Here is a 25439-nt window from a genome sequence, read left to right on the forward strand (position 1 = left end):
TTTGTATGTGGGTGCTGGGGGCTGAACTCGGGTTAGAATGCTTAGCCAGCAAGCATTTACTGACTGAGCCATTTCTCTCTGGCCCCTGAAATCACTCTTCCCATCTGACTGGCCCCAGGCTCTAGCATCAGCACCACAAATGCGCCCGGGAGTGAGCACAGGTCAGGTGCCTTCCCCTTTCGTGACTTCCTGATGCTGTGTGTCAGGCTTCACCTGTACGATGCGTATCTGCACAGCCTTTCATTTTTTCACCCACAGGAGTTCTGGGATTTGCCACTCAGCCGATTTCCCAAAGATGAAGAGGAAATGTGTTTGTTCATTTAAATTGCTTCATGTAAGGATCTGCTCAGCTGAACACCTGGATCGTATTTTGATAATGATGCTGTTGATGTTGAGGAAGCTTGATAATTCAATAACGATGCAATGCATCCTATTTTTAAAAGGAAACTTGGCTGGATCTTAGCTAAGTAAACAGAAGAGGTTTCTTTTAAGAAAATGGTAAAGGGAACAGATTTGCAAACCCACCAGAAGCGAGAACAGCCCTCCTCCTGGCAGCTTTGTCTGTGTTTGGCACTTTCCAGGTCACCTCCAGGATGATATAATGTCTCTGTGGGCCTCATGCCATCTGCTGTCTGTCATGGCCTGGGGCCCATCACTCCTAAACCTTCCCTCCTGCTGGCTTTCCATGTGAGCAGTCCCAGAAGCAGCCATGTTCGGTGCAGTGTTTTCCTGTCTTGGGATAACACATCACCCCGAGTCACAGTGTCCAACCGGCGGCTATAGGAGGAAACTACCTGATGTGATTCTGGCCTTGATCCAAAGCTGCCCCAAGAAACAGCAGTGGTAGCTTGGGATGGGAGCTGCTTCTGAAGCTGAAAGCCACCAGACAAACAGCCTGAAATCTGCTGTTCACACTGGCACCAGCCTATCTGAGATAGCCCTGTAGCCTTCTGAAGATATTTAGCCAGTTGGCACGGTAAAGACAATTCCATCCTGCCTACTTCTGTGGGCCATCCCCTCCCTGGGAGCTCCCTGAGGAGGCCGGTAGGCTGTGGGAAGCAGTGATATTTAGTGTAGGAGTCTGTAGATCTGGTTTTCATCAGAGGACTCCAGGGGTTCCATATCCTTCCCTGGGATTTTCTGGTCATGGTCCTGACTCTCTGGCTCGTGATGCTCCAGCTGAACAACTCTGTGAGCCTTCTGGCAGCCTCTGCACCTGGAAAGTGCCTGCCTTAGCCAGGAAACTAGAAATCCTAGCTCATGGGAGCGTGGACTGGCCAAGACCATCTGCAGATTTTGCACTTGTAAGGCAAGGACCTTGAAAGTCAAATTTTTAAAGAAAGCAAAAAGTGGTAGTAGAGCAAGGAGCCAAACATTGAAACAATTAAAAAAAAAAAAAGCAGAGAAGAAAATTTGACCAAGACAGATGCATTACAATGGAGCCGTGGATTGCCATGGTTCCAAGAGGGCATCAGAAGCTGTCCGTTCTTGCCCAGCCCCTTACTGCATTATGAAGAATCTTGCCTGTGTCCAATGGAGTAGGGTCTCTTCTTGGTCCTTCACTGGGTTTCAGCTGGATTAACAGAAGAGAATGATTAGGGTAGGGGGCTGTGTGAGTAGGAAAAAAACATATCAATATTGTCTTAGTCAGGATTTCTATTCCTGCACAAACATCATGACCAAGAAGCAAGTTGGGGAGGAAAGGGTTTACTCAGCTTACACTTCCATACTGCTGTTCATCACCAAGGAAGTCAGGACTGGAACTCAAGCAGGTCAGGAAGCAGGAGCTGATGCAGAAGCCATGGAGGGATGTTCTTTACTGGCTTGCCTCACCTGGCTTGCTCAGCCTGCTCTCTTATAGAACCCAAGACTACCAACCCAGAGATGGTCCCACCCACAAGGGGCCTTTCCCCCTTGATCACTAATTGAGAAAATGCCTGACAGTTGTATCTCATGGAGGCATTTCCTCAACTGAAGCTTCTTTCTCTGTGATAACTCCAGCTGTGTCAAGTTGACACAAAACTAGCCAGGACAAATATGAAAGCAAAGTCTAAGGTCTGCGGCTCATTACTGTTTAAAAATGAGATAAGGTGTAGATCAGGGGTAGAGCCCCTGCCTAACATGCTGGAAGCCCTGGATCCCATTCTCTGCAACAAAGAAGGAAGAGGGGAGGGAGAGAGAGAGGGAGGGAGAGAGAGAGAGAGAGGGAGAGAGGGAGAGAGGGAGGGAGGGAGGGAGGGAGGGAGGGAGGGAGGGAGGGAGAAAGTAGGGGTGGGAGTAGATTCTCAGCCAATGTGTGAGATTTGTCACTAGGCAAGCTGTGAGTGTCAAACCACCTAGTGTCTCCCAAGGCAAGGTCCTCAGAAGTACAGACAGCTTGGCAGCTGTGCTCACACAGCTATACATTCCATAGTCCAGTGAAGCAAGACACTAGATGGTCCTGCAGACTGACGGAACCAACAGTCAGAGGGGCTTGAGTCTCACACGAGCCCAGCACAACTGAAAGAGAACATAATCTTTCCTCTGATCCTCTTGGACTCCTCGGACATGCTGGAAATAAACTGACGAGTCCAGGTGGTTAGCGGGCCTCAGTAGCCAGAGGAACGGAAGTTTAGAACAAGGAGGGGGTGTGGGGAAGGGGGATCTGAGCTACAAAGGCCATGGTGCACATTCCCTCAGTGCAATCCCAGCCACCATTTATTACCAGCTCTGTCCTGCCGGTCCCCTGCTGACTGTGGTCTATCCTAATGCCAAACCAGGGGAAACAGATGGCCCAAGATGCTGGGATGATCACAGACTAGCATTTGAATTGAGGCAGCCACAGTATCAGGTCTAGAATGCTTGTTTTGCAGATAAGGAAGCTGAAGCCAGGTAGGAAAATATCACAGTTCTGATCCACACTCTGCTTCCCCACTAGACTACAATGGGGAAAGGACTGGCTTCCCCCTCCTCCATTTTCATATGCATGCGTTTGTATACATGTGTGGGCACACAGTTGTGCATGTAACATGGAGGGCCAAGGTTAATGTTGGGAATCATCTTTGATTGGTCTTCTATCTAATTCATTAAGACAAGGCCTCTCAATGAGACCAGAGCTGACCCATATGGCTTGCCCTGTTGATCCCCTGTCTCCATGTATGGAATTACATACATGTGGGCTGCTATGGTTACCTGGCATTTACTTGAGTTCTCAGATCCAAACTCAAGGGTCTTATACTTGCAGGGCAAATGCTCTAATCACTAAACAATCTCTCAGCCTAATGATTATTTTTGAACTCAGAGGCTTAGCAACGAACATGGCCCAAGAAAGCTGCTCAATAGATGTTTGGGATGGAGAGAGGGGTGTGGCGGAAGAGGGAATTTGCTAAGGTCACTGGTGTGACTGTCTAGATTGCACCCCCACACCTTCTCCCCAGAGAGCTGGCCACTGTCCTTCTCAACATTTCTGTCTCTTGCCAGTGCACCCAGGAGGCCAGGCTTGCTGTCCCTACTGTCCAGAAGGCATTACTGATACCATCAGAGCCCAAAGCATCCTCTGTTCGGGGACAGCATTTGGGTAGCTCCTGGTTCATTTGAGCAGCATCAGAGAGTTAAGGGGATATTCGGTTTACATCCTTGCTAAGGAGCTAAGGCTGTACCTTCTCAGGTTAGGGTTTATGGCTGAATAGGACTCAAGAATAAGACATTGCCTCCACCCCCCAGAGAGCAGAGCCAAGGAGAGTTAAGTGCAGGGCTCCATAGGACCCAAGCAGGATGAGGCAGACCGTCCAGCAAGGCATTCATGCAAAATGGTAGGGTTCTTGAAACAAACAAACAAACAAGCAAACAACTATTAGGCAGGACCAGAAAACAGACCAAGAGAGAGAGCAGAGGGGACCTACTCCAGCTCAGACACTGTCAGAGATGGAGAAAGATTAGATGCAGAACCTGGGCTGTTCGTGAGAGACAGCAGTGGCGAGCCTAGCAAGTCTGTAAGGCAACAGAGTTCATCTGTAGATTCTACAGGGCAGCAATAGCCTCTCCCAAATGGGGGCATAGGAGAGGGACATAGGAGCTATTAAGGGAACTGATCCCATCGGAACAAAAAATTTTATGTTGTCTTAGACCCAACTCTACATTCTGCCATCTCTGGGATTCCATCACTATCCTTAGTAAGGTCTACACTTTAAGGATGGCTGGAACTCAGATTGGGTGTGACCTTCTTCTCGGCCTCTAGGCCCTATCAGAAATGTGATCTTCTTGACATCCAGGTTGGGGCCAGCCCTTTTGTCTCAGGGCTGCTGCTGCTGGGTCCACTGCTTGCTCACACCCCCAAGTGTTACGATCTTGTTGAGAAATTAGACGTATTTGAGAAGCACCGTATGGCGCACTTGTGGCAACCATAGTTTCAGACCTACCTGAGCACGGGAGCCTTGGTGGCCCATGGAAGATGCTCAATAGATGTTTTCAAAGGGAGGAAAGGGAGGGATGGAGAGAGTGGTCCAAACTATGACAGTGTAGAATCAGACCTCATTCCATAGTCTCCATATGCTTGCTCACATAGCTTCATACACTAGCTGGCCTCTTAGAGGAAATACATTTGGACCTGAGCATTCCATACTGGGATGAGGGTTTGAAGTGAAGTCACCATGACAAGGTCTCAAAGGCTTCACAACAGGACAAGTGAGAGCAGCATTGTTGGGGCAGTCTCAGATACATGGGTTAAAGTCAGCAATGATCAAGATTTGTTTTGTAACCAGAAGAAAGCATCACTATATGAGAACATGTGAGAGTATACTGACCTGCCAAAAGCAGAACCGTGTATCCCCTCAGCTCCTGTGTCCTGGATTGCTTTGCTTTCTACTGTTGTGATAAACACGATGAGCAAAGCATCTTAGTGAGGAAAGGGAAAGACTGTTTCTATGTCACAGTCCATCACTGAATGAAGTCAGAGCAGGAATTTAAACAGGAACCTCTAGGCAGGAACTGAAGCAGAGATCATGGAGGGATGCTGCTTTCTGCCTTGCTCCCCTACAGCTTGCTTTGCTTGTTTTCTTATACAGTCCACGACCACCTGCCCAGGGATGGCACTGTCCATGGTGGGTTGGGCTCTCCCCACATCAATGCTTAATCAAGAAAATGCCCCCATAGACAAGCCCACGGGCCACTATGATGGCGACAACTCCTCAGCAGAGTCTTCCTAGGTGATTTTAGTTTGTGTGAGGTTGATAAAAACTAACTAGCACATCCCTCTGACCAATGTATTATTCCCACCCTAACCTCCAAAGTGACCAAAGCAGTAGAGCAATACTAATTCATTTCCCTTAATGGAGTATCAGGGAACCTGAGGCACAAAGAGCTCGAAGGATTGTCTCACCAGGATTGTCTCAAGCTCGTTTGCTATTGGGAGCATAGACATAACAGTTAAAAGGTGCTTTCTCTCCTGAGCTCACACTAGTTCTTAGAGAACAGAGCTGATCTGGAGATTCCCAGAAGCCCTGGATGTATTTGGACAAAGGCATACTTCCTGATATTCCAGTCTGACAGTCCAGCCAGAACTACCACCTCTTGGGGTTATAATCCCTTCAGTGAGAAGACTAGAAGCTTTGAATCACTGAGATGTTAACTCCAGCAACATAGGACCCAAGAGATCATGGACTGAACTAAGAAGGTAAAGATGTGGTGACTACGTGGACTCTGAGTGAAGACAGTCTGTGCTTGCTGACTTCTGGTCATTCATTCATTGGTCTAATGGTGTGACTTTGGGAACTTGAAAAAACTCAAACTAGGAAAAGTCCTGTTCTTTGCTCACAGATAATGTAGAGACTTGACCAACACTGGAAGCTAGACATGACTTTTTGCCTGTATTCCTTTGTCTTGGTTAAGGATCTATCTACCAGGCCTTTGCTCATTCTCATGACATATTTTACTCTTAATGACTTTGTGGCTGTAATGTCCAGCTCAGATTTTGAATGACATGGAACATTTAGATGGATAGCATATACAATTGTCTGTCAGTCTGTCTATCTGTCTCTATCTATCTATCTATCTATCTATCTATCTATCTATCTATCTATCTATCTATCTATTTATTTGTTAAATGCCCATTATTCAACCAATGTAAGAAATGCTTTTAAGATAAAAGCCATTTGCTGATGTCAGAGTCAACCCATCCCTCATTATATAACAGATTCCTCCCAGGTTAAAACCTTCCATCTTGGAGAAAAGCTTCCTGAGACACAGACTATAAAGAGAAAGTGAAAATGGGATGTTTTAGGACAGAATGTTATTAAGAGGTGAAAGAACAGGATGTCTAGATCCATCCTCCAGGGAAGCTCCATCAAGATAGGAAGTGAACAACTCAAAATAGCTGAGAGAAATTCCTGAAACTGACAAGACTCATTAGACCCCCTCCCTACTTCCTCCTCAAAATAAACAATAAAGACTGCTGAGAGTTACTATCAGACAAGCAAAGCTACAGAGAAGAAGCAGGGACCAGCCAACTGCATACAAGAAACTAAGATCAGCCCAGCTGACTGGAAGATGTTTAAACCAACTGAGGCTCATGGGAAGGACACTCTCCAACATGTTGAGCTGCCTGCAGGCTGTACAGTGTGCTTCCAGTTCCCAGTTTTTGTGAGCTGTCACCTGTTCTGGGGCAGGCTTTGGTGATACAGCATCTTTGCATCATTTCTGCCCCTATGAATAACCCCTCACCCATATTCCTATAAATAAACCCAGTAAAACTCATTGGTTTACCAAGTTGGACTTTGGTGGTATTGCACTTTGTTCTGTAGTCAGTTCCCTATCTTGGGTGAGTGTTATATGTCTCCAGGAAAAATATGTCCTGCAACACCCCTTGAAGTGGAAATTTCTGCTTTCTTTAGAAAGTCAGTTATGTCAAATGATGTCTTGCTGAGGATCCAGGTGAAAGGATGTTTTGCTAAAGCTGACACGTGAAAGAGCAAATCATGTTTTGAAAGAATATAAATATGACCCCACAGAGAGTGGGAGCTTGAGAAGTGGTTTGCTTTGCTTTGCCTCCCTCATCTTTGCTGACAACCTACATGTATTGGTTCACCTTACATCGCGATGCTGTGCTTCACTTGTGGTGACTTCACAGAGAGAAACTCACCAAAGAACTTCTGGTGAGATTCATGCCTCTTCCACTGACTCTGGCCAGTTAGCGAGCCTCAAGGTTTCCTTTGGATTGAACCGCCCTTGCTGGTTCATGTGTGGTGTCTGCTGCATGGGCTAGATTGCAGTCTTTGATTCACATGTGGTGTCTGCCAAGTGGACTGGACTGAGAATGACAAAGATTAGAATCACCCCAAAGAACTATTCTAAACTTCCCTTGTATCCTGACAACCTTTCTTTTCCACTACCTCTGGTGGATGGTAGGCTAGATGTAGAACCCTATTAAAGTAGGTTGCGAAAGATAACTGCCTCCTCAATCACCCAGCCAACTGCTCTCATTCTGCTCCCCCAGCCCCATGTAACCACCGAAGTTGTGCCATATTTTACAGTTTGTAAAAGGATAAAGTTCTTACTTGATCTTCACAAAAATGTCATGGAGCACACCAGGTAGGCATGCGCAAAGAGGAGGAGTCATGCTATGATGTTGTTAGCTAGCATTTATTGAACAAATATTTACTCACATGTATTTATGAGTGAGATAACAAGATCTGCTGACTTGGTTCCCTGGACACTTTCAGATATCACCAGGCACTGACTCCTAAGGCTAGAGATGAAAATGACTTTTCCACTGGATGTAGGTCAAAAGACTTAATAATACAGCATAAACAATTCACAGCAACCTGGTAGGTCCTAAATGACTCATGCTTCACCTGAATAAGAAACCAGAGCCTCTCATGCTTGCAACATGAATACACACTCGGAAAGGAAACATTTATTGAGACCAGTGGCTTTTGAACATTTTAAAATCACCCTTAAGATTGGTTCTGGCTTAGGCCATAGCTCAGTGGTAGAGTTCTTGCTGGGCATGGGCTAGGCCCTGAGTTCAATCCCCAGCCCTAAGACAAACAGAAAAGATATTCTTACCAAGCAGCTTGGCACAAAGAACCCGGGGCCTTGCTTATTATCATTCTTAGATAATTTATAAAAATTACTGCATATTTTATAGATTTATTTCTGACAGTCTTGGAGGCTAGGATGCCCAAGTCAAGAGGCCACATCTTTTTTTTTTAAATTAGGTATTTTCTTCATTTAAATTTCAAATGCTATCCCAAAAGTCCCCCATACCCTCCCCCCCCCATCCCCTACCAACCCACTCCCACCTCTTGGCCCTGGCATTCCCCTGTACTTGCAAGACCAAGGGGCCTCTCTTCCCAATGATGGCCGACTAGGCCATCTTCTGCTACATATGCAGCTAGAGACACGAGCTCTGGGAGATATTGGTTAGTTCATACTGTTGTTCCACCTATAGTGTTGCAGACCCCTTTAGCTCCTTGGGTACTTTCTCTTGCTCCTCCATTGGGGGCCCTGTGTTCCATCCTATAGATGACTGTGAGCATCCACTTCTGTGTTTGCCAGGCACCGGCATAGCCTCACAAGAGACAGCTATATCAGGGTCCTTTCAGCAAAATCTTGCTGGCATATGCAATGGTGTCAGAGTTTGGAGGATGATTATGGAATGGATTCCTGGGTGTGACAGTCTCTAGATGATCCATCCTTTCGTCTCAGCTCCAAACTTTGTCTCTGTAATTCCTTCCATGGGTGTTTTGTTCCCAATTCTAAGAAGGGGCAAAGTGTCCATACTTTTTTGGTCTTCATTCTTCTTGAGTTTCATGTGTTTTGCAAATTGTATCTTGTATCTTGGGTATTCTAAGTTTCTGGGCTAATATCCACTTATCAGTGAGTACATATCATGTGAGTTCTTTTGTGATTGGGTTACCTCACTCAGGATGATACCCTCCAGGTCCATCCATTTGCCTAGGAATTTCATAAATTCATTCTTTTTAATAGCTGAGTAGTACTCCATTGTGGAAATGTACCACATTTTCTGTATCCATTTCTTTGTTGAGGGACATCTGGGTTCTTTCCAGCTTCTGGCTATTATAAATAAGGCTGCTATGAACATAGTGGAGCATGTGTCCTTCTTACCAGTTGGAACATCTTCTGGATATATGCCCAGGAGAGGTATTGCGGGATCCTCCGGTAGTACTATGTTCAATTTTCTGAGGAACTGCCAGACTGTTTTTCAGAGTGGTTGTACAAGCTTGCAATCCCACCAACAATAGAGGAGTGTTCCTCTTTCTCCACATCCTCACCAGCATCTGCTGTCACCTGAAGAGGCCACATCTTCTAAGAACCTTCTTGTTATGTGGATGCTACAGAGTCCCAAGATGGTATGAGGACCTTATGGGTACATGCAACATCCTGGCTTAGACATCTTCTTATCATCATGATTTGGGGATGTTCAAGTCATGGCAGCATCTTCAGAGAAATCCTTTATTTACCAGTGAGAAAACAGTCCCAGAGGTCCAGGGAGAGGCCACACAAAGACTGGGTGCCTGAGAAGAAGTTAGGGCCAGAACCCATGCATTCCCTTGGAAGGTCCCTTACCAAGAATGGGTTGATCTTCCTAAGTCACCTTTTGAGCAACCACCTCCTGCTTTCTTCTTTGTATTTCTAAACCCACCTTGTCTTATATTTGACCTTTCTCGAGCTGGTCTCTCATTTCAGAGAGTACTTCCACTTGTGAAAGTTGCAACCTAGGTCAAAGGTGTCTCCCCTTCTGGGGAAGCTCTCCAGACCACAGCCAGAGAGTCGTCAGCCTCACTCCTGGGTCCCCTAGAACTGCTGGTGACTTTCAGGATGATGGTCTGTTTCAGAGCCATTTGTTGCCCAGTCCCAACCCTAAAGGCCTGTCCTCCTTGAGGAAGTGCCACGGAACGAAAAGCAGTGTCTTCCAACCTTAATCTACTCAAAGAATAGTTTCAAAAGGCATTGTTTAGAGCTGCCATCCTGTGTAGCACATGCATGTGTGCACGTGTGTGTATTTGAAACAAAACATGCTATGTAGCAGGTTGGCTTTGAATCCATAGTCTGCCAGCCTAGCCTTAGTGTTAGGATTACCTACTGGAAGTATACTGCACCTGTCTCAACTTTGTTCATTTGTTTGTTGATGGGCTTGCTCTGTGGGGTCAGTCTCATTACTACAGTACTCAAGCCCTGGGGTTTATTGTAGCTGTAGATTATTATAAAGCTATTTAATGAACATTATAGAAACTGTTGCTTTAAACTGCAGGCTAAGAGCAGGCTAAATATCAAAAGGGAATCACTCCGTGATGTAGTTGAAACTAAGCTTTTTATCTGATCTGAGAAATCAAGATTGGACACACCACACTAAAAGTCCTGGACAAGCCAGTTGTAAGTACTGTGAAATTAAGCAGCTCTTGCCTTAATCCTTCTACGAGTTGCTAAAGAGCCACTCATCAATCGAGTGCTTTTCTATCTCTCTGTCTGTCACCCTGCATTAAAAAAACAAACAAACAAAAAAAAAAAACCCAAAACTTGGAAATGACCTATACTTTGGAGGTTGGTTTCTTCAGCCATTTTGTGTCTATGAAACCAACCCTCTCAGCCTGGCTTAATGGAATACTTACTGTTTCATGCAATAAAAATATTGCCAGATTCTACCATTGAAAATAAAGCCGGTTAAGATTGTTGCATTGTAGTTTTGTCTTTTGACAAAGCAAAACCAAATTCCTTCCGTCTCGTCCTCATCTTCCTCGTTTCCGTTTTGGTTTTGTTTGGTGTTTTTTTTTTTTGTTTGTTTGTTTGTTTTTTTTTTTTTTTTTTTTTTTTTTTTGACAGGGTTTTACTCTGTAGCCCTGGCTGGAATCAGCTCTTGGCAATCCTCCTGCCTTGGCCTCTTGCATTCTGGGATTACAAGCATGAATCACCACACTTGGCATATTGGTTCTCATCTTAACTGAGTGTTGACCATACAACTCACACAAGCACCATGTGTGGTAGACCTTGGGCAGGTACTGAGCACTGGACGAGGAGTCCCTCACTGGCCCAGCTGTTCCTGGAGCAGCTTGAGGATAATGCTGCTCCTCTTCGAGGAGCCAAAGGCAAGCCACAAGGAGAGACATCAGCATAGTCCATGCTGCCTATGGGCCTGCTTAATGATACCATGGGGAAGGCATTTGAATTTGGTTTCTAAGATTTTAAACAAATTTGTAATACCAAGAGTTTCCCTGAACTTTCTCTTCCCAGCAAGTTGCTTTGGTGTTAGTTAGAGGTTTCCTCCTGCTCAGTAAGTCCTGCCCTGGTGTCCTGAACCTACTGCCCTGGAACAAGTTCACTGTACGATGTTTGTTCCTATTGAACATGCCCATCCCTTCCCAGAAAGTTGCTTAAGCTTATAGTTTGATTCTGAAATGTCTCCCATTGGCTTCTGCTTTGAAAGTTTAGTCTTTAGCTTGTAGGACTATTTTGAAAACTGTGACACACTTAGGAGGGACTTCACTGGCAAAAGTAGGCAACTAGGAGTGGGCCTTTCAGAGTTATATCTGAAAAACAAAGACCATGGTGTTGGTTAGGAGGCGGCGAGAGGGGGAAATGAGGGTGAGTGTGCACTACAGTGCATGTGTATGCATGAGATCAGAGAAGAATCAATACGATTTTAAATCCTAAAACTGCACAAGGCTTGATAGTTTTAGCATGTGTTATTTGGGAATTATGATTGACAGTGGCTAAATCTGAGCTGTTTTTTAAAAAAGGAATTGAATATAGTCTTCGTCCCTGGGTAGTGGAGAAGCATTTCCTGATACAGAAAGTTAGAAAACAGTCTTTAAGGAAATAGAAACTGAGAGGTCAAAGGTCAGCTCTGATGGGGTTATACCCTAAACTCGAGCCAACAATGGCTTCCTGGCTCCACTTTAGATGCCCCAAACCAAGGCTACCCCATTTTCATTGTCTTCCTTGGTAGCAGGTCAAGTCTTGGCAAGTGAAATCAAATTAAGATGAAGTCACACTGGAATAGGGTGGGCTCTACTATTGTATTGTATGATTGTTTTTCGCTATAAGAAGGGGGCTAGGGATACAGCTCAGGAGTGAAGCATTTGTCTAGAGTATATGAGGTCTTAAGTTCAGTCGCTAGGACCACACACAAGAAGAAAGGAGATGTAACTCTTGTTGCCTGTAGTTTTATGTTCTACTTGTCTTTGCTCCAGGATTGGGGGACACGCTAGCTTCCCTTGAATCTTTGGATAAAAGACACACACACACACACACACACACACACACACACACACACACAGAGAGAGAGAGAGAGAGAGAGTTGTTCAATTTCAACTTGCCTTGCCTTCTTGGCACAATTGCTGGGTGCTACTATCTCTCACCTGGAAAAGCATTCCCTTATCAGTCTCTCTCTCTGTCTCTCTCTGTCTGTCTCTCTTTCTTTTTTAAAATTTATTTATTTACTTTATGTATATGGATACACTGTTGCTGTCTTCAGACACACCAGAAGAGGGCATCAGATCCCTTTACAGATGGTTGTGAGCCACCGTGTGGTTGCTGGGAATTGAACTCAGGACCTCTGGAAGAGCAGTCAGTGCTCTTAACCACTGAGCCATCTCTCCAGTCCTCCCTTCCAGTTTCTTATCTTTGTGTCTCCCACTTGCCCTAAACTTCAGTTGTTAAACTCCCCTGACTACCCGCCTGTAGGAGTGGCCTGTGTGGCCACTCTGTTTTGAGATCTCACATAGTTGCCCTGTTCTCCTCTCTCTAAAGCATGGTGACACCGCTCCCCTTCCTTGCATCTCCCTGCCTCCTCCAGGGACCTGGAAGTTCCCTTCAGCCCAGCAATTGGTCCAAGGCTTTCTTTATTGATAGATCAAGAACCAATTGGGGAACAGGACATTAGCATCAGAATCACCCACTATGTAACTCATGGATGAGTACTACCCTTGCATGCATAAAGGCCTGGTCTAGAGAAATAGATATGGGGGTGGGGCGGGGTGGGGGCATGGGGGTAGGGTGGGGTGGGATATAGACAGAAGGAGACTGCCATGTGAAGAAGCAAGGCCTCTGGCTACTCTGAGAGACAGATTTTCCCTAGAGGCTTCCAAGACATCAGGGCTCTGCCATCACTCTGGACACTCTGATTTCTGACTTTGAACCTCAAAAACTATAAGAGAATATATATTTGTTGTCTGGAGCCACCCAGTTTTCAGGTACTTCGTTACAAGAGCCCCAAGAAACACACAGAGGAGATGTACCCTGGGTTAGTACCAGGATACTGCAAGCTCCAGACTAACGATGTAACCCTTGACCTGTGTTGCCAGGACAATGACCCTCAATCCCACAACCCACTTGGCTCAGTTCCCATCCTCATTGGTGTGACGTAATTTTCTGTATAAATTAGGGGATCACCCCCTCCTCGCTTTCTCTCTCTCTCTTTTTTCTCCCCCCTCTTTCTCCTCCCCCCTCTTTCTCTCTTTTCCTCTTCTCTGTCCTTCTACCTGCTTCGCCACCCCTCTATCTCTGCACAATAAACCTCTCCCACGTGGAACCACCTTGGCCTGGTCTGCTGTTTGGTTTATCCACTCAAAATATATAGATTAATATTATTTGATATTAATTAACACATCACCCTGCCCTCACAGAACTCACATATTCTGTGGAGACAGGACAGTCCCAAATAAAGAAGAAGATGTAGACTCTGGCTAAGTGTCCTGAAGGAATTAAATGGGGTTAGCATTGGTTTTTACTAGGAAAATAGCTTACGATGGTGGGAGGGGAGGGGCTCTCCAGATTGTGAAGGAAGGGCCATTAGAGAAAAGGTCACAGGAACCCTCACCTGGCCCAGACACAGACAGGATTGACAGACTGACAGCTCTTTCCCGATAGTTGTAGACAGACCTACCTAAGTGGTTCTAAAAGTGCTGGTGGTTTGAAGAAGAGAACTAGGATGCAGATGTTGTGTGACCGACAGCAGGATTCTGCTGGGGGGCTGGGTGTGCAGATAGAAGGATGAGAGTAGATGACTCGAGCCAAAACCACTTATTTTGGAGTAGACCGTAAAGACATTAATTGAAATCAGGAAGGCTTGGGGAGGCTGTGTTAAGGGAAGGGGTCGAGGGGAGGGTAACTGATAGTTTTGTTACGTCTGAAACATCTTTATGAAGAAGCCAGCAACCCATCTGTGATTGGAATGGCAAGACAGCCCTCAAGTTGAGCATCCTTCACCCTGTCTGTGGAAGGGACTTTCCAAATATGAAAGCTTGCAGTGAGAGTTTCTTTCTTCCTATTAGAAGCCTCCTCTTTCTCCAGGATTGCACTATGCTTGTGCCCTGGTCACTTGAATAACCGCTAATACTTAGAGACTTGCTAAGCAACACTGGCATTGTCAAGTCCTTCACAAAGTGCACGGAGCTTCAAAAGCTTCCTGTGACACCCTCCACAAAAATCCAGCTTCCTCAGCAGGGCAGGGGCTCTTGGGGCTTCCAGGATAAACTGGGTGGAAGGCTTGGGGGAGGCTGTAGGTGACCTTGGACAGCATCCCAAGGGCTCTAGGCTCCCAGCTGCTCAGCCAATTAAAGGAGAAACCTTTTGTTTTGCATGGTCTCACTCCCCTGTACAAAGAGCTTGAGGAAAAAAAAACCCGCCTGCATTGTGGCAGGCAAGCCTCGCTCTTCACTGCTGACTCAGAAATAGCAGCTGCATGCCCTGGGAGCTGGCAGTTGTTGGCACTGATCAGAGATCAATTAAAATTTGCCATTCTGGCTTGCCTGTCCTCCACTAGGTGTCCCAGGGCGTGTCCTCTCACTTTCAGGGTCCCCCAAGAGTCTTTTGCTGCCTAATTAACCTGTAGCCTAGCAGCCTGAGAAGGGTCACACATCATGAGTAGGAAGGAGCACTGTACAGGGAGCCTAAGACCTGGGACTTGTTCAGGGTCTACCAGAACTATTTCCCAGGCTGTGAGCAAGTCTTTGTCTCACTGGCCTCAGATCCCTCAACAAACCAGGTAGTGACTGCCCCCTTTTCTATTCAGGTGCTTGGGGGAATCATCTTAAATAGAGAAAATACACATGACTGTGCCTTTCCATACAGCATATACAATACAAATGTGTATATGTGTTTGTGTGTGTGTGTGTATAATTTTTGAAACAGGATTTCAATATGTGGTTGGAACTCTCTATGTGTAGACCAAGCTGGCCTTGAACTGACATTGACCTTAGAGCCCACCTAAAAGCAATTTTTGAAAATCATGTCTCTAAGCATGGATCTAGCACTCAGGAGGCTGAGGCAGGAGGATCACAAGTTCACACTCAGCCATGGGGATACATTTAGATTGTCACAAATTTCAAAACGAAAACAAATCTTTTCCTAGTTTCAAAGGCATTTGAGGGAAGAAATGATGATGCTTAAATTCCCAGAACTCTCAAAGCTCAAGCAACTTCTCTTGGGCCTCAGTGGTCCTGACAGGGGCTGTAATTGGATTCCCTAAAATAACTGAAACAGGGGGTGCTGGGAGAATTGTCAGATTTGGCAAATATAAATATAGGACATTCGGTTAAATCTGAATTTTAGATAAACAGTGAATATTTTTAGTGAGTATCTTCCAAGTACAGCATGGGGATATAATCATACCGACTTCATTGCTTACCTGAATTTAAATGTAAGCAGACACCTTCTGCTTTATTCAGCTCTGCAGGATGTGTGCAGGCACCAAGTGGGGCTCAGCAAGGTACTCAGAGCCCCAAACTCCTCAGCTACGTGTGCAGGAGAGGGCTCTGGCTCAGAGCAGGGTGTAAGGTTCCCGAGGTCTTTGGGTAAGGAAATGGCCTCCTTCCCTAACTGGGTGCACAGTGCTAAGGGTCCATGTATGCCATTGCCTAAATGTGTACTGCAATAATTCTAGTTGGCTTGGACTATGGCCTCAGAAGACTTGAGAGTGTAGGTTTTGGCCCTTACCTGAAGGAAGGGAGATTGTACTCACAGTGGACAATAAAGGGTCAGGATTTTGTGAGTTAGGCCAAAGATACAGAAAGAAAACATGGTTTGGGGCTGGTGAGATGGCTCAGCAGGTAAGAGCACCCGACTGCTCTTCTGAAGGTCCGGAGTTCAAATCCCAGCAACCACATGGTGGCTCACAACCATCCATAATGAGATCTGACTCCCTCTTCTGGAGTGTCTGAAGACAGCTACAGTGTACTTACATATAATAAATAATAAATAAATCTTAAAAAAAAAAAGAAAACATGGTTTGGGAAACTTCTTAGCATAGGCTCCTGACCAGGGACCCAGTCATCCTTGCATGAGTGTGTCCCCATGCCACTCTTTACTGAAGGAGGACCCTGGAGCCAGTGATGAGCTTTGGACAGAGGTGAAGGGAAATCTCAGAGAGAACATACTCCACCAATGCCCCCCTGGCAGCAGTGTCCGAGCCTCTCCTCGGAGACGGTCACTTGTGGCGTTGGCAGTGCCCACTAAGGAGAGAGCAGAATTGGCTGCCAATCCTGCTGTGTCCCAGGCTCAGCAGACACTTGGCAGTCCATCTTCTCTGTCCTTTCTCTTCTGTGTTAGCCTACTTTGTGCTGCTATAATCAAATAGCACCAGCCGGGCAACGCACACAGAATGGAAGCTGATCTGGCTCCTGGTTCTGCAGGCTGGAAGTCAGTAGATTGAGAGGCCACGTCTAGTGCTTCACACTGCCTTATCTCATGGGATGGGGTGAGGTACACGGATGGACTAGGAGACTGCATTCATCAGGCACCCACCCCTTCTTCAGCGGCACTAATCCACATCTTCATGACTTCTCCACCTCTCCATACTGTTGCAGTGAGAACTATGGAGGAGTCCATAAACCCACAGTACCTTTCTTCTTGCCTTCCCTCACTCTTCCTGATCAATGACCATGAATGACCTTTCATCTGATCTTCAGAAGGGAATCCGCTGTAGTCCACTTGCAGGATGCTTTCACCCTGAGCTCCCAAAGTTAAGGGAAAAGACTGAGGACTGGGAGATCAGAGGCAGGGGGGGTGATGTGGGCGGAGGTGGGGGGCTTCGAGAAACATCCCTGTGTCCCGAGCTGAAGAAGGCAGAGCCTTTGGACTGTGGAAAGAGAGAAGCAGGGCATAGCTGACAAAAGAGAGAGGCAGAGGGGGGACAGGTGGAGATATGCACACCTTCAAATCATCTTAAAGTAGGCTTGGGCTTCAGTCTAGGGTCCGGGGGGAAGCAAACTTTGCAGCGTTCGAGGATGCTCAGGGCAACAGACTGGTGGCGTGTTTACCTGTTCCCCCTTTCTCTTGTATTGAGCGCATCTCTATCTGTCGGAGGCTCATTTATAATTCAGGCACCCTCCTTCGGAGGAGCAGGTGTATTCTGGGATGAAGCACCTTGGGAAGCAGAATGTAGGAGTGGAAAAAAAAAAAGCAAGTCACAGCATGGCCAAGCAGATGTTTGTGTGGAGACAAGGGCGGAAGGAAGAGGAGGGTGGTCGGGGTAAGAAGACAGGGAGGAAGAAGGAGAAGGTTCCAGAAAGAAGGATCCCTGTGCACTTCCATTACCTTCCTTCCACCTCATGAATGCTTTTGAGTCTGAACTGCTCCTCCTCTCTCCCTCCTCCTCCTCCTCCTCCTCCTCCTCCTCCTCTTCCTCCTCCTCTCCCCCCTCCTCCTTTTCTTTCATAGTGTTTTTAACAAGGACAGACTCTGTAGCCCAAGCTTACCTTGGTCAACTTCTTGGTCATCTTCTGGCCGCAGCCTCCCTAGAGCTGGGACTGCAGACATGGTGCCACCATGGTGGCCAATGGCCTCTCCTTCAAGGCTGTCTTTTCAAATGGTTAAGATTCTCATGCCAGACCATCTACCCTGGGATCCCCAGAGAGCAAAGCTCAAGCATAAGACAAAGGCTCAAACTTACCTGCTTTCCCAGGTGGAGGAGAGGCAGTCAGTGGAAGGACACGCTTTCTGCCACCGGTCAGGTGAGGAGTGTTAGGCAAAATCGGAGCATCACACTCAACATGGCTGCTCAGTCTGAAGGAGCAGAAGCACGCTGCTCCAACTCTCATCTTCTGGTGGACACACTGATCTACAGTTTCACAGGCCACATATGAATGAGCACCGGCCAGGCCGAAGAGGTATCAGGGTCATCAGAGAAGGCAGTGACTCATGGTGGCTGGTGTGAGACACTGTCACATTACACCAGGGGCCAGTATGTTGGAACCCATGCACAGGGCATCACCACAGTGAAATCCGGAGCTGGAACAAGAGGCCTTGAGAGAAGCCAAAGAGTATCTGGATCTGCCCAGAGAATGTGCGGGTAGCAATGTGTCTCATTAACAGCTCTCTTCATCACCACTTTGTTCTCTGGCAGGTGTCTGCCCCTGCTGAACTGAGGGCAGGCGCCTGGGCACAGAGCAGATTGGCCATGGGTGGAGGTGCTTGGAGCAAACACGGACAGGCTGGTTTCCAGCAAGCTCCTTTGCCCACATTGACCCAGGCTGGGGTGCGGCTGTGATTCCAATCTCCCTGGGAACCGGTTTGAGCTCTGAGGAAGGCAGATTCCCCCAGAGGACCCCAGGGAGCAAGTCCAACCCAAACAAAGCTGGAGGCATTACAGGGACTCCTGAGTACTTGGCGTTATTAATGGGCTGTTCGAGCTGGAGAAATCAATGGCTGTTTAGAAAGGGCTTTGTGGAAGAAGCCAGTTCAGATTAAGAAGGAAAAACAAATACTTGGCTCTTTAGGAGGCCTCAGGGGTGAGGCAGCGTTTCCCCTAGCTTCGCGGTTGCTCTCACCTTTTGATTGGCGGATGCCAAGGAAGGTCTGTGTGTTAAGTAGAAATTGCTGTCTAGACTGATTTTTTTCATCAGCTTCTTCTCCCCTAGCGGAAAAGCCCAGATTCCAAAAGAGAAAATACATTGTTTTCCTAAAACCTTCTTTCCCAGAGAACCTGGGATACATACCAAAAGGTGTGTACAGCTTTAGGGACGAAACTGAAATGTTGGTGCTCTCTGCTTTGACAGCAGAAGGCAAGATGGCTTTGTTTCGGTTTGAGTGATCTGGTGTGATCGTGGAACATTCTTCCCCTGGGCCCAGAGCTCCTTTCTGCCCCACCCCCACCTCCCTTCTCTCCCTCCCTAGGGAAGTGTGTGTGTGTTGGGGGTGGTGGTGTCGATATTGGTTCTGATTGGCAGCTTGGGAGGCGGAGCATGTGATAGGGTCATGATCTGTTCATAAGGACACTGAGGGGAATCTCTATCTCTGTCTCTGTCTCTCTCCTCTTGATTAAGTTGCCATTTCAGAACAGAAGCTATTGTAAAGACCCCGACTTAAGGAGGGGGACAGAAGTGTTGGTTACCAATGGCTACTCCTTTAGTGTCAGGAAATCTGTTTTCATCCTTTGTCCCCTGCAGGACTGAAGCTGAGCTCACATGGCAGCCACCCACTGCTGGCTCAGTGAGTGCTTCCCAAGGGACCTCCAGAATCAGGGTGACGGCATTCGCCCCAGTGACCTGGTACAGCTTGTGTCATGACCTCATGATACTTGAGTTCCATTCTCCTTTGTTGAGAGGCGTCAGTGTACTAAGTCCTGAGCAGGGCTTCGAGTGGTCACGTGAGGCTGCACTTGGCAGAAGCTGAAGACCATCAGGCCGTTGCAGATTGCAGCACCAGTGGCCTAAGGTCCACAGGCAGGCAGCACCAGACTGGGAAGGGAGGACCTGGCTCAGTTTTGGTTCAGACTCCAACTCTGCCTCTCTAGCTCTTGATCAGGGTTTCCCCCTGATCAAGCAAGTGGCTGAACCTTGCTGACCGTGGCGTCCTCATCAGTAAGATGATGGTAATGATCTGTGTCTGCCTAAAGGCCTGCTGTGTATTAGACACTCAAAACTTCTGGGTCTTGCCATGATGGGTGCCTCTGGGTGACCCTGATTCCTCACTAGAAGCTGTGCTGGTGCCTCTCGTTTCTCAGTGTCACTCCTGTTTAGGCTTGTAGCTGTCAGGGAACCTCACAGGTGGAAAGTTACAGACATTCCGGGGCCTGCCATAAAGCACACCCACTCTCCCCACAGGGAGATGAGGAATTTCCCGGCTACAGGGTCCGGATCAGTGTGTACGGAACAGGATAGGTGGGTTGAGAAAAATTTGCTTTCATATGTCTCTGGAAATCTGGAAAGGGTGAGTGTCTCACTAAGGAGGCGTGTTTTCTATCTTGGTCATCTCTGTCATATCTGTCTGTTTGTTGGGCCTTGGGGCAGGGGAAAGGGATGGGAGTCCGAAGGCTCTGGATTTGCTTGCTCATTTCCTAAATAGCCAGGAAAAACCATCAGCTGGAAGAAAACCAACATGGCTCCTAGAAAAGCTGTCTGCTTGATTCCACGGGTACCCTCACAACTCCCCACCTCTCTCCATCTCTCTTTGTCCCCCTCCCCACAGCTCCCCTACCTCCCTATCACTCCTATCCCCCCCAATCTCCCCCCACCCCTTCTTACCCTTCTCCACCATTCTCTGCTGCTCTGCAGCCGCTGTTCAGATGACCTTGACTTAGCCGGGGAAGCCATCTCCTCCCCTTGTGGCCCATTCCCTCAGGGTTGCCTGGGCGTAAAGGCACAGACTTATGTCACTTGTGCCTCTTTGTTTTGGGTAAGATACATATCATAGATGTGTGCAGTTTGTGCTGAAGCGCTTCCTACTGTCTTGCCTGGAGTTGTAGGTCATGCCTGTATCTTGCTTTTTCAGGATTGTCAGTCTGCATTGTATCTCCCTGTAAATTCTTACACGTGCCTATATCTCAGAATGTCACCATATCTGCAGACAGGGTTCTTGAAGACACAACTAAATGAAAATGGATGAAATCAGAATGGAGCCTAATCCGAGGTGACTGCTGTCTTTGTGAGAACAGGGAAGGAACACACAGGAAGGCTCCAGGGGTGCGTGTGAGGACAGAGCAAGGAGGTGGCCTGTCTGCCAGCCAAGGAAAAGAAACCAGCCCTGCTGACAACCGGCCCTCAGACTGCCAGCCCAGTGGGAAAACTCATTCTGTTATCTAAGCCACTCTGTCTGCAACGATTGGTTATGGCGGCCCTAAAAAATGAGTACATTTTCCGTCTTTGTACTGTAAAGTTGTTGTTGTTTAATAGATTGTCTCTTTTCTTGGGTTTAAGGAATATCTTCAAAAAGAGCTTGTTTTATTGATGAACTTGGTGTATTAGGAACCATCTCGGGAGGCTCTTGGCAAACACAGAAGGGGATGAACGAGAGCACATGCCTACCCGCTGTACAGATCTCGCAACTGCAGAGATAATTGGAGAAGATAGATCTATCTGCAAAGACACAAAAGGTCGAGAGTTTATGCGAGTCATCCTCTCAGGGAAAATGAGCGATTGCGGTAGCAGCAATCCATCTTACCATTGATTTATAAGCGTCATTGGAGAACTTGATATTTGTCTCACTGGAAAAACTTTTTTTTTTAATTTAATAAGAAACATGTTTCTGCCTTTTGTAATTCTAGTTGTCCTAACACAATGTGTCCAAGCCTCACATTTCTCCTTTATTTGTTGATAAGCCCACAGATCTTGATTGAATCTATAGTTCTTCCCGGGGCTAGAAGATTTTAGAATTTTTGATGGTAACTTTTTTCCCCCTTGTATCAGGGTCTCACTATGTAACCGGGCTGACCTGGAACTTGATATGTAGACCAGGTTGGCCTCAACGTCACAGGTCAGCCTGCCTCTGCCTCCTGGGTGCTGAATTAATGGCCTGCACCACTGCATAATTTTTATTGCAGAACTGGTATCAGAACCAAAGCCAGAGCTTTCCCATGATACCCAGGGACAAAATGGCACACACTTTTAATGCTAGCACATGGGAAGCAGAGGCAGGTGGATCTCTGTGAGTTTGAGGCTAGCCTGGTCTACAGAGTGAGATCCTGTCTGAGAGAGACAGAGGCAGGCACAGACAGACATACAGGCAGACAGACAGGGAGCTAGAAATGCAAATATGATCAGTATGAGCTGAGGTTTGATTTTTAATAAGATCACAGCTCCTTTTTAAAGGAAGCCAGTGCTTCTTACAGCTAGGAGGCCTTTCTGTGTCCGTGCTCTTATTTAATTTTTTTAAGATTGATTTATTTTGTTTTATGTGTATGAGTGTTTTGCTTACATGTTTGTATGTGTATCATGTGAGTGCCTGGTGCCCACAGAGGTCAGAGTAGGACAATGGGTCCCCTGTAACTGGAGTTTTGAGTGTTTATAGGCCACTATGTCAGTTTTGAAAATGGAACCCAGGTTCTCTGCAAGAACAAGTACTCTTAACCATTGAGGGCTCCTCTAACAACAGCCACCTCCCCCACCGTGTGTGTGTGTGTGTGTGTGTGTGTGTGTGTGTGTAGGTCAGAGGTCAACATCATCTCCCTCAGTTGCTCTCCACTTTATTTTTGAGGTAAGGTCTCATATTGAACCTGGAGCTGGCTGTTTAGGCTAAACTGTGCCTATAAGCCCCAGGGAATCTCTTGTCTCTGCCCCCACTCCAACACCACCTGCCCAACACTGGGGCTACAGGCACCTGTCGCCTTGCCATGCCTGGCTTTTTTAGTGAGTGTTGAGGATGCCAGAGTAGATCCTTGTACAGCCAATGCAGCACACACCTTTGTTTTGACCTCCAAGTTTACTCTCCATATGTTGGAGGAATGTTCATCTTTGTGGTACGGTTTCTTTCATGTATTACTTATTTATTTTTTTAAAAAAATTATTTATGTATTTTATATATGTGAGTACACTGTCGCTGTCTTCAGACACACTAGAAGAGGGTATTGGTTCCCATTACAGATGTCTGTGAGCCACCGTGTAGGTGCTGGGATTTGAACTCAGGACCTCTGGAAGAGCAGCCAGTGTGCTCTTAACCATTGAGCCATCTCTCCAGCCCTCATGTACTTTTTTAAAAAGGCAGATCTCTGGAATGGACAAGGAAGGTATCTTCGATCGAAGCTGTGGGAGGAGCTTTGGACTTGGCTAAGAGCCAGAGCCCTGTAGAGGGAGCGCCAGAGAGCCACTGCGAAGACCCCAGGGGACCAGGATGCAGCTAAGTCACCTGGATGCGGAGAAGCTTCTGGGTCCCCACTCTACCTCGCATCTCTTCTAGAAGGTGCCAGCTGGTGGCTATGCTTGCACTGGAGCCTTTGCATAGCCTACGTGGCTGTCAGTGAGGCCACAGGGCCATTGCAGGCAATAGTCCAGCTGCACCCCAAGAGATAGCCTAGAACCAAAGCATTTCCCACAGCATTCCTAGAAACTACTTATGCGTGTCACTCAGAAAACCCAAATCCTATCATTTCTTAGATGTCAGCTGTGCAGATACGTCTCTCAACGTTAGATTGTCTGTTGGAAAATATAACTGGATACCAGAAGTGTCAGAAACCTGGTTCATACCACTCTTCACAAGGGGAGGCCTGCAAAAACACAGGCAGGAAGGAATCACCCACTGCTGCAGCCATGGGCCTGTCAGGCTCGCTCTTAATTCCTGCCCAGGGCTTGCTCTCTAAAGCCGTGCTGGCTCTGCCTCCATTTCCCACTTCATCCAGAGCAAACATGGCTTCCCGTGCTTGTCCTGGTACCACGATGCCATAGCGTCCCCTCAGCCCACTTCCAGATAAGGGGGCCATCTGACAAAGAAAGGTCAGGCCGGCTTTGCATCTAGACTAGCAAGGCTCTTGTTTGTATGTTGAGGGCACGAATCTGTAAGTCCTGAGTTTATTTTGTCCCCATCTGTGTTGATTTTTAAATGGCCTCATAGGCTCACAGGGAGTGAGTGGCACTATTACAAGGTGTGGCCTTGTTGCAGGAAGTGGTCACTGGAATGAGGGTTAGGGAGGGGGCGCTTTGAGGTTTCAGGAGCTCAAGCCAGGCCTGGGATCACTCTTTCTTTCTCCTTCCTGCCAATCCAGATGTAGAAGTCTCGGCTACTTCCCAGTACTGTGTCTGCCTGCACGCTGCCATGTTTCCTGCTATGATGACAGTGGACTAAACCAACTCCAATTAAAGGCTTTCCTTTATAAGAGTTCCTGTGGTCATGGTGTCTCTTCCCAGCAGTAGAAACCCTAATACACTGTCCTTCCAGGCCCATTTCTGACACTGCCATTTCTGTGCTGCCTCTGTTGTCCCGACCTGGAGCTCAGCTCTCCCTCTGGCTGTAGCTGTAGAACACATTCTCTAACCCTTCCTCAGGGCACACACACACACACACACACACACACACACACACACACACACATTGTTCAAACAACAGTGCTTCGTGCATGTCGAGGCCATGACATTCCTTTTAGGAATTCACATGACTCAAATGTCAGGTTCAGAGCTGTTCTGCAGTCCAGCAGGTATTTGCCATCTCCCTAAAGCAGACCCCTCACCTACAGGGCTGCAGGCTTCTCTGCTGGGAAGGTCCTTAGTCCAAACCACTACACCTACACAGACGCCATCTTCCCTCTACTCGCCAACGGCCTTTACTTTATTGACTTTGTTCTTTTGCCTTTTGCCTAGGATAGGTTTCGTGATTCGGATCATCCACCCAACCTCCTGCGCCCTACTCTCCCTGGCCCTGGTCCAGAGATCCTGTAATAAATTCTAAAACAAAGTGGCCTTCAAATGATGGGCTCTCCTTGATTTTTATCCCCCTGAGAGACTCACCATGGAGCCAAGGATAGCACAAGCTTAGATGGACCAGGGTCAGTTAGTGATGTTTGCTGTTGTTTTTGTTTGTTTCAAGACAGGGTTTCTTTGTGTAGCCCTGGCTATCCTGAAACTCATTCTGTAGACCAGGCTGGCCTCGAACTCAGACCTGCCTGCCTCTGCCTCCAGAGTGCTGGGATTAAAGGCGTGTGCCATCAGTGGACCATACTCTGAAATGCTAACACCACCTCTCCTGAGACCCTTGCTCCCCCTCCCTATCTGATCTCAGAGCCCCTCCCTCACCCCTTCCCACCAACATTCTGAACTCTCCAAATCACCTTTGGAGGAAGTCTCTTCCTAATCTGTGGGTTTGGTTGTTGGCTCCTGGCATGGAGGCAGACAGGAGGCTGGGCTCCATCTTCCTCTGGCAATTCTCTGAGAGCAGGGAGTGATCTTTTTTTGAGATGTGAGAATATCAGTAAGCACTGTTTTCTAAGGCGCTTTCCGTCTCTCACAGTCAGAGCAATCTGCCTGCCTGGAGTGAGCCAGAGTGCCTTGTTAGCAGCTAATTTGGGTGCCGTTAGTATATGGTTCTGTTGCTAATCTGACATTCACATCAGCGGCTTGATGAGTGTAACAAAGGGAGGCGAAGCCTCTCGCCCCTCTGCAGCAGCGCAGGCCCATATGCTGTCATTTTTTCAAGGAACAGATTTTTGTCTTTCATGCCATTTCAGAGCTGTTTCCCTCTGAAAGAAATTACCAGCTCTGATTTAATGCAGAACACGCCTGGATGTCACTGCAGAGATCTAGCTA

The 25439-nt window shown here is 47.1% G+C and overlaps 2 long non-coding RNA genes across 6 annotated transcripts in view; one reads left to right on the plus strand and one right to left on the minus strand.

The window, feature by feature from the left end:
• Positions 1 to 1412: 1412 nt before the first annotated feature.
• Positions 1413 to 25439, minus strand: part of Gm34032 — a 102402-nt gene continuing 78375 nt past the window's right edge. Inside the window, exons 7-9 of one of the 5 annotated variants that reach the window (XR_001781967.2) lie at positions 17885 to 21287; positions 17253 to 17358; positions 13015 to 17071 (exon numbers count right to left, since the gene is read on the minus strand). This is a non-coding gene — a long non-coding RNA (predicted gene, 34032). Of the gene's footprint in view, positions 1574 to 13012; positions 17359 to 17884; positions 21288 to 25439 lie in introns of those variants that run through there. The other 4 variants (XR_001781968.1, XR_001781972.2, XR_001781965.2 and 1 more) reach the window with 4 other exon arrangements.
• Positions 19752 to 24010, plus strand: Gm52238. The gene is made up of 4 exons (XR_003951881.1): positions 19752 to 19804; positions 20037 to 20142; positions 20704 to 23106; positions 23906 to 24010. It is a non-coding gene; the product is annotated as a predicted gene, 52238 (long non-coding RNA).

This window comes from Mus musculus, chromosome 16, assembly GCF_000001635.26.
Source record: "Mus musculus strain C57BL/6J chromosome 16, GRCm38.p6 C57BL/6J".
NCBI classification, from domain to species: Eukaryota; Metazoa; Chordata; class Mammalia; order Rodentia; family Muridae; genus Mus; species Mus musculus.